The sequence below is a fragment of the Molothrus aeneus genome, chromosome 10, assembly GCF_037042795.1.
Source record: "Molothrus aeneus isolate 106 chromosome 10, BPBGC_Maene_1.0, whole genome shotgun sequence".
Classification (NCBI taxonomy): Eukaryota; Metazoa; Chordata; class Aves; order Passeriformes; family Icteridae; genus Molothrus; species Molothrus aeneus.
In genome coordinates, this window is record NC_089655.1 from 19,164,216 (window position 1) to 19,182,673 (window position 18,458).

Here is an 18,458-nt window from a genome sequence, read left to right on the forward strand (position 1 = left end):
ACAAAAATAGTCAGGGTTTATTCCCCCATCACTGAGAGGTGCTTTTCATATTCTAATCCTTTTAGGGTAAGGTGATTTGACACCTAATATTTCAAGACAAAATCTATTATGAAAGCAAAATTAAGCAACAACATTTATTCTCTGATTCCCTTTATAAACTCCAACATATCTTGGCACACTTCACTTTTGTATCTCTGAGTTATGCATAAGAGATGAAAGTTATCGCTGTAAAAAATGTTAAAATCATTGAAGATGCTGTCACAGGTGACTATGATATTTATTCATGCTCATCTGGGGGACTTCTAAGGCTGATGGTGTGGTTCAATAGAAATTACAGAGTGGGAGTTTTTTTTAGCATTAACAGTTTTTAAGTGTGTCAAAGCTGGTGAAGTCAGAGGAGTTTTACAAAGACAAATGCACAAGAAGCCTGACAGCTGGTGAAATTCATTGATGGATCTGAGTAAGATTGATTGCAGAGAATCACCTCAACTTCTTATGTGTTGGCAGATTTTAAATTAATTATATTTTAAATGCTTTGGAAACAGACCTGAGAACAAATTTGTGGAGCCCAACATAAGTGGTGGTTCAATAAATGAAAGATGTATAGAAAAGTAATCATCATTTTAGCTGTGTACAGAATGAAAAAGAAATCAAACACTGAAAATATTATTACAGTGCCATTAACATAAATCAATTGCATGCTCTATCCTCAGAATCTTTTCTCATTTCTGGTCATCCTATCTCATAAAGTCTTAAATGGTTATAAAAAGAGTGCAGAGATTGACAGTAAAAATGATTAGAGACGTGTAAAGATTTTTGTAAGAGGGGAGGCAGCAGCCTGGAACTCCTTAGAAAAAAGCTTTAGCTGCCCTAGGAGATTTGAGCAGCTCAGCAGGACCAAGGCAGCTGTAGGTGCTGAACATGGTCCCCCTGCCCCCTTGCTCACCTGCACCCCAACCCTCAGGGTCCCTGCACTCTAAAAACCATGGGGATTTTAATTCAGGGCTGTGGAGCTGAGTGGCAGCTCCTGCTCCAGCTGTGGGTCACACTCTGCACTGGGGACAGGCCAAAAACTACAGCCCAGCCTGGGCTCTTCCTGAGACTGGGGTTATGGAAACAGCCAAAATGTCCATTTTAAAAGGCACAGTTCTCTAAAACACAGGCTGAAGATCTCACCCTCAAAAGCTGGTCCTATCCCACGTACCTCTTGGTGGAAATGGGATTTTAAGCCTCTCCAGTCAGGTCCTTGCCCAGCTCCCTTGGTTTGGGAATGGCCAGCACAGGGTACCAGCTGGCTCTGGGGATTTTCACTGCCTGTCCCCTCCAGCACAAACTGCTCAAAATGAACCTGCTGGAACTCCTCTATTATGCTAGAATATTTGCCACAGAGATACACACCAATTGCTTAATAGGATTTTAGACAACCCCCAGAAATTTCTGCAGATAAAGAGAGCATCTATCCACTTTATTGGGCAAGCTAAATCAAGGACATGCTATCTCATGCTTTAAGGTGTAAGTCAGACATGCAGCTACAGCAGATTCAGGTAATGATGGTTCCCTTCTTGGCAGCTTGCTCTGCAGTTTTGTGCCATTCCTGGAGGAATGTTGGAATTCCCAGACATGAAACTGGGAGCTCCCCTGGGCACACTTCTCATGGCATTTCAGCAAAGGGAAAGGAAACCTGTTTCCCCTGTCACTGCATTTAGGGTGAGCTCAGCCCCCACTCCCACGGGTGCTTCTGGCACCTTTCTGCCTTTCTCCTGATAAAATGGAAGAGAGAACCAGTGTTTCTGAGGTGTAAATAATGTTTAACAAGTGGGCCTTGGAGTTGTAAAGGAACTCCTGCACTTATGCTATAATCATTTTGGTGGTTGATTTAGAGCCAAGTCCTGCTGGCCTGACTGAAGCAATTAGCCTGATTACTGCCAGAGGGATGCTCATGCAATTAAGGTGAGCAGTGTTTGCTCTCTATTCTGGAAAGCAGTTGTCTGTATAAAAGTAGTTGACACAGTGCAGTGGTGCTGAGGCAGGAGGGTGATGGGCTCTGAGACAAACCTTGGAGCCCTGACAGCACCTGGTGTCTCTCACAGAAGAAGGATGGACAGATGGACATTGTCTGACACTGCTCTGAGGGGAAAGCTAAAACCTGACAGTGAGAGACGTGTCCTGGGGTGTTTGCTCTGTGGGACTGCAACTGCTGTTGCTTCCCCAGCTTCTCAAAAGGATGGGACTGGCCAATTAGATCTACAATTGCCATTTATCAAAAAGAGCATCTGAAGTCTTCAGTGATGTTTCCCCCCCTTCTCTCCCTGCTATTTCTAAGGCACCTATCAATGTGGTGCAGAAATACCATCTGGATACCTGGCTAGTGACCAGCAGGCTGTGGTATGTGAGGGTTTTAAATAGAGACAAGAGAATGGAGGGTGGAAAGGGTAGACAAGCAGCATGTTTTCATGGAGGCTGAAAAGGGGATGAATTAAGAGAAAAGCAAAGAAGGGCAGAAAATACCTTTTCTTCAAATTTTCACGATGAAAGAAGCAGGGTATGTTAAATCTTCTAGGAGCCTCCCTAAGAATATTTAAACTGCTTGGGAAGTGTTCCTGCAGATGAGCAGGGCTGCTGCATTGTGGATGAACACTCACCACAGAGCAGGAGCATCTCTGCAGAGGAAACTTCTTCCTGCCCTGCCAGGAGCACCTCTGCACCTGGCTCTGGATGCCAGCTCTCCTCTGCATTCCCTGCTCAGATGTTTCACTAAGGGCAGGCACAGCTTTGGGGTCAAGGGCTCTGACTTATCCCTCCCCCTGAATTCAAGGGAATGTAGAGGTTTTATTTGATTCCACAGAAATCAAATACACTGTGCAACGTGGGAATTTGCCTTTTTGATGGATCTGAAGGGTTTGTGAATAGCCTAGTCCAAGGTTTTAGTGTGAAGCCACTTGTGTCATCTCGGTGATGATGAATTCACTCCTGTCAATGGAGTTTACTCTTTGTGTTAGCACTGTCCCCCAGGTGGGTGCCTGTGTGTGCACAAATAATGGCTCGGTCTGGCAGAACATCTTTGCTAAAAACACCTCACTTGTCAATTACTGGGGATTTTCCCTGAACTCTGATGGTTCTGGAGCAGAGTTTGGGCTTCTGGTGTTATGACAGAATTTTGCAGGTTCAGTGATGACTTTTGACAGCTCAGGTCCCAGCAGGGAAAGACTCCTCACTTGAAATCAATCAACTATATCACACAGGAAAAAAGAAAATTAAAACCCACCTGAAACTCAAACCTGCTTTAACAGGGGCTCCTCTCTGACTGAGCTGTTACTGCAGATATCTCTACACAATGAGCATATTTATGTGGGGAAATATCAAGGTAGGTGCACCTATCAAAGACTTCCTGATCATGCTTAATGCACCAGATAAATAGTTTCAAAATGCAGAGAGGTTTTTCTTGAGTTTTTAGTGAAAAAGCACATCCACATATGCATCTCTGAAGAGTTTTTTAATTAATTGCTTTCAGTCATTTCCTTTCATAAAATTAGAACAATGATGGAACAGACTGGCTGTGGAGTTTGTCCAAGGAAAGATTATACTAATCCACTTGAAATATGACTAAAACAGAAAGCAAGGAGAGATAAAAGCAATTTTTTTTTTCTCCAAGCTTGTTTACCTGCGACAAAATCCTTCCAAATCAGCTGCACACAAAATACTGGATCATCTAACACTCGACCAAAAGAGGTCTTTCTTTGGACTTCTTGAGATATTTCATATCCAGAGTTTGTCCCGTGATGCTTTTAGCAAGATGGGGGGATATGTGTTTCATGCAATTAATAATTAGGAGGGCAGCAAAGTTTTTAAAGAGCAGTGATACCCAGATCAGCTTGCTATATGGAATCAAACAAAAAGGGGGAATTTATCTGCATTTTTTTATATATCCTGAGGCATCACTGAGAATGGTTTTCAAGAGTCAGGGGACCTTTCATTTGCATATTCTCCAGTTAATAAAAGGCTATGGTTACAAATGAACTTCCTTTGTTCCCTCCATGGGTTATTGCTCCCTAAGCCTTGAACTATGTATTCTTTGTTGAAGGAATAAAAAGATGTCCTAGTTAATGTGATGCTTTCCACTCAGACTTTCCTTCCAAAACTCTTATTTTCCAGAGCAGTAAACTTTGCCAAACCACAACAGCATCTCCTGGTTTTCACAGCTGAATCAATTCTTTCCCTATCAGCCCAACAGCAGCTCTGGAATTCCACATATAAGCTTACAAATGGCTCATCAATAACCAGATGGGCCCTGAGGATCAAAGAGCAGTGAGTGCAGACACACTGCTGTCCTTCTTTGCCCTTCAGCCTCACAATGTGGGCTCTGAACACATTGCTGTGGTCAGCCTGTGGCTGGCTGGAGCCTCTTTCTGCAGGTCACGGGGGCAGAGCAATTCAGGGCTGTGCCAGGACTGTGCCTGCTCCCGACTCCGCTCTTCTCCTGCTTCTCCTGCACCAGCTCTGGAGTTTGTTGTGGGCTCCCTCATGAGTCAAGACAATTTTCAGGAGGTTCCATGAGCTCTGAGGGCCAGGAGAGCCTGGACGGTGCAGGAGTGGGTGGCTAGATGGGAATGGGAAGGCAACAAGAGAACAAGGAGCAATTCCAGCCCGGGGGCTGATGGGCTCCCTGAGCTGTCTCCCCAAAAAAGGCTCATAGACTCCTGACTGAGGTCAAGGAGTCAGTGTATTTGGCAGCTGCACTGAGGAGGACCTGGACACAGGTCTCCAGGAGGGTTTAATATTCCTTTATTCCCTCTGACTTTGATTTAACCATGGGCTGTGATGCTTTAAGTACCAGATATTAATTAGAAGTGGAAGTAGGTCCCAAAGGGACCATACTCCACATCTTCTCACCCTTCCTAGTTTGACTTATTTCAGGTTACTACTCTGAAACATTATTTATGCCCCCAGGAGCCTGACATTTATAATGCCTAAATAAATTTGCAAATAACTAATGGCTGTCAGTGAGGAGTACCACTCTGCTGAGGTGGAAAATAGCTTGCCCATGAATAAAACCTAGCCAAGTATATGGGATGTTTTCTGCAGCACTCCTTTAAGGCAGGCAATTACCTTGTCCCTCCTTTGGTATCACACCTAAACAGGCACAAATGGACAATGCTACATGGAGGGGTCCCACCAGGGTGGCAGCCTTGGAGAGATGAAACACTTTGGGCTGAAGCAAAAACTTCACTCTGAGCCCGTGGAAGGGAAGTGGGACAAATGCTCTTTTGGCTCCTCTGCTCTCCAAAACCCTTCTGGCAGTGGCACAATGCAGTGGCACAGAGTGGGAGGAACACCAAATTCAGGCAAAATTGCTGGGTACCTGTGAGTGGCTGGGGCATCCCATTTGGCAAAAGCAGAGATGGAAATTATTTATGGGTAGCAGGATAGCTTTGTATTAAGAAAGAAAAAGTATCTGTAAACATAATGGAAGTTTTAACAGCATCTGGGGGAATTTCAAGTTGGGATTTAATTCCAGACTACATTGAGTCAATTTTTGTCCTAGCAAAGATTCTCTGTATTTGCTCAGATTTTAGTTCCCCTAATTCCTCTCATTCTCTTGCTCTCCCCAGGCAGTATCAGTCTGGTGTTATGTGTGCCCTGACAGAATATGAATACACATGTGTTGCCTGTAGTGACTCTACTGTGACTCACAGCACTTGCAATTTAGGCCCACTTCTATTTTTAGAATAAAAAAGGATATCTAGGATCATTGGACTTTAAAATCACTGAAAAGGTAAAAAGGGGCCATCTGATGGGGGTGTAACTGCTGGTTGCCTCTATGAAGTCCTAGCAACCCTGTTGATTTAGCTCACACCAGACTTTCTATATAAAGTACGTGGACAATAGAACTCACTCAGTGGGAGACATGAGGTTTCCTCCTATATGACATAAGAACAGTGCAAAAAAATCTCAAAAGGCAAATATATTCATGTTTTATAACCTTCTCCCCTTGATTTGTTTCTGAGTAAAAGAGCTTGGTGTTTTGACAGCTCAAATTTTTGGTGTCTGTGAGGAAATACGTTTGACAGAAATTCTTCACCCAGCTGGTTTTGACTGTTTTTAAACCATATATCAGGTGTTAGTTTTCTTCTCATCTGCCATTTTCACAACTCTTCCATATCTCCATGGCATGTTAACAGTCCCCTGCATGACAGAAAGTAAACTCTGTCCCCCCTAGCTTGGTGGCAATTTTGGTGAGCACAGGGAAGGATTGGGAGCAATGAATCCAGGGCTTGCCATGGGCTGAGTCTGGTAAGACCACAGACCTTGAGGTTAATGACCCAAATTCACTAGATTCACTGTTAAAAATTGTACTTGTATATTAGGTGTTGCTGCTGTTCCTATTCCTACCTCCTCTGTACCTGCTCCATGTGCCACTGATCCCTCTTTCTGCCAGCCACCCTTATTTTTCCCCTGTTTCATTGTTTTCTCCTGCACTCACTGCTTCACTGTTGGCTGTCCTCATGTCACAGAATGTGCAAGACAGGCACAACAGGAGAGGTTATAATGTGGAAAATTTAGAAATTTCCATTATGGTGTTTTTCCTGCTAAATTGGCTGCACAAACAGTTTGCACTGGCACTGTGGGCTTACTCTGGAGAGTTGGGGAGCCCATGGGGGCATGGCAAGAGCTGGGAGAGAATGGCCCATGCAGTGCACAATGGATGATGCCCACTATCCATTTTAGCAGAGATGCAGGAATCCAAACATTTTTCATGAATATTCATGTGAAATTGAAAGCTGTTTAACCTGGCTCTCACATCTGTCTGGTGGGAGCACTTCAGTGCTTATGTGTTGCTGGTATGAATACTTGCAAGACGTGAATTTTAAACCTGACTGAGTGTGATGGAAATCCAGTATGAAACAGAACACTTGGTTGTGAAATTTGCAATTCCTTTTCTGCACAAGTCAGCTAATCAAGGAACACCACAGGACTGAACCAAGCAACACAGTATGAATTTGCAAACATTTGCCATTCCCAAAAGATCTGGAAGCCAAGAAGTTGTTTGCTGAAGAAAGCCCTAAATAATATCAAATAAATAAATTAGAAAATTGCATGACCTCCACAGGAAATTCATAACAGAAAGGGCAAGTGAGATTCATGGCAAAAAGTACTCATTGAGCTTCTGAAGAGAGCAGGGAAATCCTTCCTCAGCACAGTGAATCAATCTGATGTAGTTTGCTTCACTATCTGCTGCCCATTGATGGAATGATGGGAGATTTGGAGTCACTTCTGACAGACTCTCAGATGAATGGGTATTTGGTCCTGGCAGAAGTTTTTCTAAGTGGCCAATATTTGTGAGATAGTTTTGAGAGCAGATTTAGCTTTGGATCACGGGATTTGCCTTGTGTCATGTTTTACACTTGAAAATGCCTGAAACATTGACCTCCTTCTGCTACACAATTTGGCTTTGCATTTTGCCCTATCTGGAGCCCTGTGTTCAGCCTCATTCCCTGAGCACCACTGTCTGTATTTCCATTGCATCACTACCACCTTGGCCTTGATGCGCTGCCCATTTCCCAGATGCTGAGGGATTTGCCCAAGTCTCCCAGAGAAGTCTGGGCACAGGTTGGACAGAGTCTCCCACCTCCTCATGGTTTTACCCCTTTCAGACCCTTCTCTCAAAGAGGCACTGCAGTAAAACAAAACCCCTAAAATTGTCTAAGCTTCTGGACAAAAGTGAGATGGAGAAGAAAAACCATATACTTGATTTCTGCATGCATTGCTCATTTCTGGCACAGATCTCATATCTCTGTGTAATAACTCTTTGATCCATATTGCAAACTGCTACAACAATTTCTTTGGGAGAAAGTTTTCACTGTTATCTTTATGTACTCAGTAGAGTACATAACATAGGTTGAAATTATTTCCCCCCAGATTTGCAATGCAAAGTAATGCAGTTAACTGAAAAGTTCTTGCTTGGATCAAATGGGAAATATTTATCTTTCTTAAAAGGAATTCTTACCAATTTCTGATCCAATATTGCTTCTTTTTGGCACAACCAGTATTCACTTAGACTGAAAGCACTTTTGTTGTTAAATTGTCATTGGTGTTTTGTTTTTAAATGAATTATATCACAACCTATTTACAATGCGATATAACACACTGAAGTTCTCCTTAAAGAGAACATTAGTTAGGATGAGTAAACTCAAATTAGTTGGTAAGTCCCTGCTATATATAATTCTTTTTCTGGTGAAGATTTGATGAAAACAACCCATCTAACAGAATTCTTGAAGCTGTGAGGCTGTGAGTTTTTGGCAACAGTATTGTAAAGTATCCTTAGTGACATCCACATTAAAGTAGATTTAAAATGGTATCATAACCTTAATTTGAAAATTTAGCACAGCAAGTGACTCCATACCTCTTGCTGCAAGATATGACTCTCAGCTTCTTTACGTGCATTTCTAATGGGTCCTGTGAGAAGCATTTCCACAAGCAGAACATTTTATTGTTACTAAATACCACTCACTCTGAAGTCCCTCTGTTGTTTGGGAATGAAACTTTAATGAAGAAGTTGAAACAATTCATCAACCCAGGGAACATCACACTCAGATCAAGCACACCGAATGATAAGGGCTCTGCATATGCATGGAAATATGATTTTCATTCATTATGTTCCTGCTGCTCATCCTGGTGAGGGTCACACACACAAAAACAGGAACCCAGCCCTGCCCAGGACCCCATGCAGACCCCACTGCCCTGTCTGGCCACGCAGACCTGACTGATTTTTGGACATTTTCTTGTCTAGTGAGGCTAAACTGGCACAACATAAAGTACATGAGGCTTCTAACTTTGCTATCACCTCTTGGACTTCTGGCTGGGAAGAAACAAGGTTTTCCCAGGGGAAGCCTCCCTGTTCTCCTAGTGAGTGTTCATTCTCCCCCTCAGCCCTTGCTCACAGCCCTTTCAGCATCCAGCTGAACGCTGTGTACATCCTTCCCCACGCTGCTTTCTCAGGAGGAGGAGGGTGTCGGGGGGCTGGCAGTGACACGGGAGGAAATCGTGCCTGTTTCTGTCTGAAACTACATTTCTCGTCCAGCAAAACAATGCCAACAGTGCAGAGAAAGCTTTGATTATGCAAAATGGATGGGCACATCACGCCTTCTTTTGCAATAGGTTATAACCCAAGGAGTCCCTCACCCGGAAAATTCCTCCCACCACCTTCCCCCGCGAATGCTTTCCCCCTTTCAAATGACATCGGTGGCACTCCAGACACATTTTACACGTTTAATAGCACGTCTCCCTCATCTTACAGGCTCCATAGCTTTCCTCTTCCCCTTTCATTTTAGGGCAGCTTCCCCATCTCAGAATCAGCCTGGACTGGCTGGATAGAAAAGGAGCAAAGTGTTTTCTTGCATGACCTCTATGCATTTTACTCCGCGGGAAGAACAACGTGGAATGCACACTCAGCAAGGCAGCGAGGCTTCAGCCAGTTTATCCTCGGGGCGTTTCTGCCATAAAACACGGGACTATCCACAGCATTTCCACCCCTGGCTGTCCCCCCATGGCAGCGACCCGCGCCCAGCGCTGCCGCCGCACCTGCCGGGAGCCGAGCAGCAACAGCTCCCTTTGTTCCCCGTGCGAATCCTACCTCCGAGAGCTGTCACATCTTCCTCCGAGGCGAAGCCTAATTATTGACAAACGGAGATCCAGCGGAATCCTCCGAACTGCCACCGGTTGTGAAGCGCTGTCATCGCTCCCTCCCGGTGCTTGAACCTTTCTGGACCATTAATGTCACAACCCCTGCTAACTCATCGCTTAGCACTCGCTGCTCAAAATGTCTGAAATAGTTTGGGGGGATAATAGGAATGACAGGCACACTAGACAGCCATGCTTGAAATTAGTTTTCTCCAGCTGACTTAAGGCTGTTTCGTAGTGCTTTTAGGCATGCACTCGGTGGCGTTTATTAACCTAGGCTAGACGTGCCATTCCTGCTTTTGTTCAGGGCTGTAATAGGATGGCTGCTAGGAACGCAGCAGCGATAGGTCTAACTCCATTCATCCCTCCGTAGTTCTTAAACCTCCCCGGGAGAGGAAAAGCCTTCAGTCATCCTTAAACTTACTGAGGCTACTGTTTCTGCAGAGCAGGCTCTCACACATTGTTTTGAAACTAAAGAGAGAATCCCTGCCGGGGACGGAAGGTGCCGTAGCTCTGGCGGCTGCTGCGAGCAGCGAGAGGAGCCGGCAGCATCCGCCCCCGCCGCAGGCTGAGGCTGGCGCAGGACTCACTGGAAGTAGCGATTGGAAGCTGAAAGTTCCTAAAACTCTCCGAGGCAGCTGTGGCACAAAGAGAGCGAGGGGGGTGCAGGGACCGTGCTGTGCTTTGTGTGCACAGAGTCACAGATGTGCACTGCGCTTCTCAAAAGGCAAAATAATGTTTGGAGATGGTGGAGACTCAGAATCGAAACTTCTGAGTAAGCAGCACCTGGGATGATGTTGGGCAGGAGAAATGAGACCAAAGCACAGCACTGGAAGAGAGGTGGTGAGAGATGCTACAGGACACTGCTGTTTTCAGTAAAGCTGTGCTAATCACCAAATCCCAGCTCAGAGATATTTGTGCCCTGTGGAGATCTTGGAGCCTCTTTCTTCTTGGTGGTCAGTTAATGACCAGCCTAGGTCAAGATGCAGAAAGGTTTGTTAACATCTGCTATCGCTGGTGTTGCTGATCCCAATATGGTCCCTTGTGGACAAAAGAGCCACCAGCACAGAGTTGTCTCTGCCAGCAGCAATGGCACACATGGGCTGAACGACTGGAGAGACACCCTGGAGCCAAGGCAGGCTGGGACACAGCAAGTAGAGTTGGTTCTTTCACTGCTTGTTCCACTCCTGCCTGTTTTTCTAGCACCACCTGGTTCACAACCCTTTGTTCTAAATGAAAACACCATTCAGGAAACACCTCAGAAATGAATGGTGTTGGGAAAGATTAGGGAGGAAAGCAGATCACAGTGAAACCCCAGCTATGGCTGCCTCAGACCCTGGGAAGGAAAGGGTTAGGACAGCACTAATGGCAGATTTGCTTTACCAAACAGCAAATCAGTGTTTGTGCATAGCATGGGCCACTGGTCTCTCCTCCTTGTGCATTGGCCTTCACTGAAACCATGAGTGACAGCAAGCCTGCTGCTGGTGCAAGCCAGCCATGGATGGGGACATCTGGAGGGACCACGAGCCTGATGTTTGTTTCTGAATCAATGCTGCTCCTAGCAGAGCTGCCTTTGCTCTCTTTGCTTCCCCATGCCTGCACTTGGACATCCTCCCTTTCCCCCTTCACCCACTGCTCCTTACACAGTCAGTGGGTTGGAGGGAGGGCTCAAGGCTCCAGTTTTGTTTCTCAGTTTACAGTGGGGTATTATTGGCACATCAAGCTTCTCCCAGACCTGGTGGCAGCAAAGGGGACTTTGAATTTTTTAGGCAGGAATCTCAAGGTGGGCAATTACATGCTGTCTGATAGCAGGGCTGACTGAACAATATCTGCTTTCTGAATAATTTAAAGAAATTTTTTTTTGTGTCACCTATCTTGCATCTTTCATGTGCCCTTCATTCACCTTAAGGCAGAAAAAGAAATGGGAAAAAAAATTCTCATTGTCACAGGAAATATATTTCTGTTCCAGTAAGGGTCTCCCTGTGCCATTGATTTGTAGGTGGGATGACACAGCAGTTCAAGAGACACAAGAGTCTCATTGGAGATACCCAGGTCTAGGAGTCCTGACCTTGCTGATGATCTTGTGAGAGATTTCAGTGCCTTGGACACAAGAATGTTCAATGCCAGGTTAAAGCAGGTGGTGGTTGCCACCCATGTTCTCAGTTTCCCAGCTGTGTATGCTGAATATGAGAGATTCATAAAAAGCTCCCCCAGTTCCCCCTCCTTCATGGACCTCTCTGCCAGGGAGATCCCAAAGGCCTCAGTCCTTCCCAGTAAGTTAAAGCCACTCAGACCTTGGGGGTCAGGGGGTGACACTGCCTGTGAGAGTTGTGTGACTGAGTGGAGAGGAGAGGTTCTTACCTTGGGTGGGATTTGAAGGGGGAATAAACTGTTCAAGGTGTGCAGTGTTGGCAGGGAATGACCAGAAACATCTTCTGGGGCTGATCTGTTAACATGGTCAGTCTTAGGGAGAGATTCCATGATACTCCCCCTTTCCTCAGGCTTTTTCTAATCCTTGAGCAGCACCAGCAGCTCCATCAGTGGTGGGACTGCTGTACTCCCTGTCCTTACCATGGCTCCTCTGCTGTTGTGTTTTTCTGGCACACCAATCTGCTCCCTGCTGGAAAGAGGATACAGGGAGCAGTGGAGTGAGGATCTGATCAGGTATTCCCATTTTCTGTCTTCCTGCTCTGTATGAATGCTGTAAAGTAGGATTGTCCAGGGAAGCAGAGGGCTCATGTGTGCTTTCACTCTGCCTTCCATCAGGAAAATCCTATTCTGTGGGAGAGGAAATTGCTGCTCAGCTGTACAGCAGTAGGACCCTATTTGAGAAAACCCTTTGCTTGCAAAGGAGTGCAACAATTTACAATGTCTTTGTCAGTTTCTGACCAGTACTTAGGAAATGGCCAAGGAGGATGAAGGACAGGAGCAATTTAGGAGGTTTGCAGTTTGCATGTTGAAGTATGCCAAATAATATAATGAACAGAGCAACTAATGCATCATTTCATTATGAGTCATCCCCATTATAACAGGAATTTTATAGATATGTAATTAGAAAGTGTAACTATCAGTTACAAATGCACATTTCCACTTACAAAAGAAAGGACGTGATACAATTAAAGCTCCAGGTTGCACACACAACAACCTTTTCTCCTCCTGTGCTCACAAATTCTCCAGGAACAGTATGAGTATATTTTGAAGTTGCATCCCTATCAGACAGCATTCCTTCTACCCACTTGCTGAGTCTTTTTGAAACAGCAGCAGGCAGCCTCCCTAATCCATAGATTCTTGGTGTGAGTTGTGTATTAAAGGAATTGCAGGATGATCTGCTGATGACTCTTCCACGCTGGATGTCTCTGTGGAGTGTCAGTGTTCAGAGCAGCATTAGCCTGGCAGGGCTGCAGGTGTGGTGTGCACGACAGGTTACAGGCTGTGCTCAGGATGTACAATCACAGTACCACTGAAATTAGTCTAGCAGGAAAAAGGATCCTCCAGAAAGGTCCAAATTCTGCCATGCACATCTAGATACTCTTGGGTGTTGTGGAGCCTGAGCTCAGACCTGAGTTTTGCAGAGGGCAGATATTCCCTAAAAAGGATGAGTCCAATGTGGGGGAAGATAAATTCCTAACAATTATCTCAGCAACAAGCATTAATCTCACCTCTGTTGTTTAATTGAAAAAAATATCAAGAAACCTTGTAGCTGTCACTCCCCAGATTTACAGCTCTGCCTGGTTTCCCCTCTTTTCCCTGTGGCAGAACAGGCAGCACCTGTGTGAATGCAACCCTGTGTTTGTCCAGAGTATTGCAGTGTGGTGCTGAGAACCCCAGGACACCCAAGTGTTCATTTAACTGAGTTACCTCACAGTGACTGGCTAATCACTTCCACATGCTGCTTGATTGTCCCCCTTTATATCCAGCTCTGCCTTTTTCTTGCACAGCTCTTTTTGAGCTGCTTGCCTAAGAGAAAATAACTACATCTGGAGTGTGGTTAAATGACCCAGAAGCTGCTGTTTTGCAGACTGACAGTGTTTGATGCAAATGGATGGCTTCTTGCTGTGAAAATCTCCTCGGCTGACAATCCATCGGGTACTTTCAACGATAGTTGTCTGAATTAAAACACAGGCTCCTCTTTGTATATTCACACTATCATTCTTACAGAACTGCTGGTATTAAATTCTTCCTGTGCAGTCTCAGTGCAGGCCTCTCTACTCCCCATTTGTGCACCAGCTGCTGGTGCACATCTCTGCCTCTCTTTGCCTTCAGCTTTTGCCATCTGCCACCATTCAGTTGCCCAGGTGTTGGAAATCTTCTTGCTCTTCTCTGGCAAACATTACTCTGCCTCTTTCTTCACTAATTCAACCTTCATTTATATGGAGGCTGATAGATCAGGATCAAACATCTGCTGCATTTCATCCTTCAGGGGGGCACATGGGGAGCAGAGCATGAATAGTTGGAGGCAAGAATAAAGGCTGGTTAACCCTTCCTTCCCTAACTTTCCACTCCATCTTTGAGAGCTTACAGTTTTCCTGCACTTCTAGATGTGCCAATTATTTAATACTTGTCAGTTGGGATGTTACCTAGAGCAAATATGTCCTAAAGCAGAACTAATTTTCAGAAACATCAAAGCTTTCACATGCTGCAAGAGTGTCTAGTCCTGAGGTATTGAGGAGCAGCAGAGTTGGAACATATCTGAGACAGTTATCAGCAAAGATACCAGAAGAAACCTTTTTTCCTCTCTAGACTGCTTCTGCTGGTGCAAACAGGGCCACACCACTGGCTTTGTTATGCTTTCCACAGAGATACAGGTCAGGCATCCTTTGTGATTGCCTGGAGGGGAAATCCAGGCTCACTGATCATCTTTCACAACACTGGGTGGTGTAAACTATTGAATTCTTTTGGTAGAGATGATGAATTAAAATGATTTCCAGTGTGCCCAATCCTCTTCAGCAAATCACTGAAGATTGAACAGCAACAAACCAGAATCCAACAAAACAGGCTGCTTACACAATGCTGCTTGCTGGGCCCAGGGAATGTTTCCTGCTTAAAGGCTGGTAAAATATGTATCTGAGGATGCACACCCAGCTGCTGGGGCCAGTCTCCAGTGTGATTGTTGAGTAATTCCAACAGGATTTCACACTTGAGCAATTTTACTCTCCTCAGCCTGGTTCTCAGTAGCAGAGCTTTCTCAGCCTGATATTGTGTGAGGCTCTTGGGCAGAGATCGTTCCCTGCTCTGAGCAGTTCTGCTGAGCAGCAATTGCTGCCTGCTGCTTTCCCATTTGTTAAGCAATGGATTAGTGCTCAGACATTTGCAGGTTGGCCTAAGCCCTGAGTGCAATTCTGTGGATTTATTCCTCTCCTGGAATGCCATGATCAGAGCTTGTTTCTCTCTTGTTCAATAATTTCCTGAAGCACTGCTCCGATCGACACTGCTGTGATTTCCCTGCTTTGTGGCAGATAAAGCATTGTGCCATTCACCTTCCACAGAAACGCCAAATTGGCCACTTAGATGCTCTCTGATTTTACACACAGTGCCTGGCTGTTTCTCCAGCTCTTGATTGCTTTTTCTGTCCACACTTTCCTATTCCTGTGTTAACATTACTTCTCCAGCAATTTTAGCAATATATTGCTAGATAATTCCTTTGCCTTTTTTGCCACCCCCTGCAAATCATCTGCTATGCAGAACTTTCCTTTCTTCAGGATTCAAGTATCTCCTTTAATCTGTACTTCCTTTTATTCTTCACTCAGCTGCCTCTGCCTTGCTTTGGTGGAATAGTCACTTGTCTGATGAAGCTCATGCTTCTATTTCTGTGCTCTCCCTTTTGAAAGGTCCTTTGCATCAGTGAGAGGCCTCTTTGGGTCTCTTTGATGATTTGGGGCTGTGTACTGAGCTCTGCACTCCAGGACTGGAAGATCAAGCGGGAAAGATCCAGTTGTGGATGGAGTGTGCAAAGGGGGAGGGAAGGGGGTTTTGCCATGCCCCAGGGAGGGAGGTTTCAGTGAAGCAATAACAGAAGCAGGCAGGTAAAGGGCCAGGCCAGGAGCAGGATTGTGGAGAGGCTTTGTGTAGCACCATGACTCAGTTTCCCCACTTGTAAACTAAGAATAGCCCTCTGCCTTTGTAAATTCCTTTGTGAGCCTGTGAACTGAGACAGGATGACTGAAATCCAGTGTTGCTAAGTTTATATTGTTGCTCTCTTGCTGATGAACTTTAAATTCAGAAGAGCAAAACTGCCTAAGAAGCCTCCACGTGGCACAGGGTGTTTGGTGCTGAGATCACACACAGCCACCCATGAAGAGACAATGCCTGATGTGCTTGGGCTCTTGTCTGAGACTCTCATGGGGGATGCTGTGGGAGTGCAGGAGGGAGAAGGAGGGGTTTGGTGGCAGTTTCACAGCAGCCAGGGAGCAGGAGGGACATTGTCTGGGCTGGATTCTAAAGCCCAGCCTGTTTGGAGAAAATGCCTGCTGTAGGGACAGCAGAAACCTCACACAAGATGCCACTTTTTAATTTTCCTGATCTATATTCTGCAGCAGGTGCCTAGAGTGGCACATAAATCTACCAGCACAGGATTTATGGTTGTGAACACCAGATATTCACCAAAGCTCAAAATCTCTTCTCAGTTTTCCTGCAGGGTGACCAGAGGGATTTGATTATACTTACTGAAGCAGAGGTGTTTGGGATTTATACCACTGAGGACAACATTTGGTCCTAAACATACATCTCCACATATATGTAGGTTTTGTATAAAGTTATTTCTTCCCCATGAAGAAAATCTTACAGTGCCTGTAGAAACCTGCCACTTCTACCCCATCACCACAGCAGCTGAGGACACAGGATGTGCTTATGAATACATTAGTTGGGGAAAAATGGTATTTGGAAACCAAGCAGAGGCTTTCCAAGAGGAAATAGGCAAAATGATAAATCTTTGCTTTCAAGACAAGCTACAGGGATGCTCCTCTGGCATAAACACACATTTTTTCATTAATAAAACTGATCTCTCTTTTCCGCCCTCTCTGACAAATTTTTCAATTCTGCATATGCAAAAATATCAATGTATCATCAAAAGCTGAAGTGGACTCCAGAGGAATTTAGCCAGTCAGTTATCTCTCGTTTTAATTACCTAATGGTATTTGTTTACATCTGCTTGAAATGATTTTATACTCATTGTGGATATTGAAGTAATGTTTCGTTATTTCTCCACTTCTGTGAGTTTTAAAAACAACAACAACCACAACAACAAAAGGAACAAGTTGTCCACAGATACACCTGTAATCTGACCTTTTCTCTGCTCTGAGAAGTTTTAAGAAGATTATTTAAGTTTTTGTGTCTGTACTTGCTCTATTTTTGGAATCTTAGAAGTAACCTTGACTCGAAATGTGGCCTCTGAGAGAGGCACAGAAGATGCATTACAAGCTGTGGAGTTCATCCCTACTGGGATGAGGGGCCATATCCTCACTGCATGAGAATTCCACCAACAATACCCAACCCCCTGTTGCAGCAGCTCCCAGCTGGAGCCTCACACCCCAGAAACCAGAGATGTTTTAATGGAGGGAACAGAAGAGACCTGGAAAAGCAGTCCCAGGAAGTTTGTACTTCTAATAATGTCCAGCTGCACTGTGACCAGGATGTGGCAGGATCAGGCTCTGGGATGCATTTGCTGCCTGTGTTTGAGGATAAAGGAACTCTGGTGTGCCTCACACACACACACAGGCACACCCAGCATCTCTAACCCTTGGCTCACTCCTCTGATCCCCTCTCCTCCCACCCACAGCCACTGCAGCAAGGATGCTTTTCTTCACTTGGTTTCCTTGCTCAGATTTCAAATGCCTCTTGGTGCAGTAAATGAGTAAAAAACCCCAGTCCCTGGGAATGCAACACCCTTTGGGGGAGGCATGATGGATCTGCTCGTGCAGGAACAAACATCCCCAGGCTCTCCTTTATCTCACACACCATGTCTATTTACCTGGATTTTTTCCCCTCAGAGCTGCTATTATTTTTGCACAGATGACTAAAACAGCTCCCCCCCTTCTTGCCTCGATGCTCACTGGCTCTTGCTTGCTCTCCTGGTATTCCCAGCTGGATCTTTAACCCCTGCCAGGCTGGTGGGCTTGAGCAGGGCTCAGCCCCAGAGGCAGCTCCAATGCAATCCCTCAGGAAAGCAAAGGGCACTCCCTGGAGAGCCTCTCTTTGTGCTGTTTGCAGAGTAGAGGAGAATAACAGATCTTCAGATGCCTCCCCAAATCTAACTTGGCTGAATCCACCAAACCAGCAAAGAACCTCTGTCCTTCCTGGTCTGATACAGAACCTCTGCTCTGGTCAGGTTTAGTGGGATGTGAATGGAGTCCATGTGAGCAGGGAGGTCTCTGGAGCTGTGCAGACTGTGGCAGGCACCTGTCAAGTGGGAAAGATGCTCCCTGGTACGGAGGCCTGGCTCCCTCTGTCCTTGCAGGGGTGGGTGGTCACTGTGTGGTGCAGCAAGGAGCACTGGCAGGGTGTTGGGGATGGCAGGGAGGGCTCTGCAGTGTGAAGCTCCCTGTGATGGGGATTTGTTTTCCCAGGCTTCCCTCCTGAGCCTGGCACAGCCTTTCCCAGCAAAGAGAGCACTGGAACTTGCCCAGACTGTGGGGTATGAGAGGCTCAGTGCCCTACACCAGTGACAGCTCCTGCCTTCACAGAGCCTGCAGGATTTGAAATATCTGTGTGAGAGGCAGCTCCAAAAGGGAGCCACTGGCCTGTTTGGGAGGCAGAGCAGGACCCTTGTGGGCAGCAGTGTGGGC

General features: G+C 45.5%; 1 protein-coding gene across 1 annotated transcript in view; it reads right to left on the reverse strand.

Annotated features, from left to right (window-relative positions):
* Positions 1 to 10,181, reverse strand: part of KCNMB2 (potassium calcium-activated channel subfamily M regulatory beta subunit 2) — a 95,605-nt gene extending 85,424 nt beyond the window's left edge. Inside the window, exon 1 of the mRNA XM_066556789.1 lies at positions 9,632 to 10,181. The gene's annotated coding sequence lies outside the window, so the exon portion shown is untranslated. The remainder of the gene's footprint in view (positions 1 to 9,631) is intronic.
* Between the last annotated feature and the right edge of the window lie 8,277 nt (positions 10,182 to 18,458).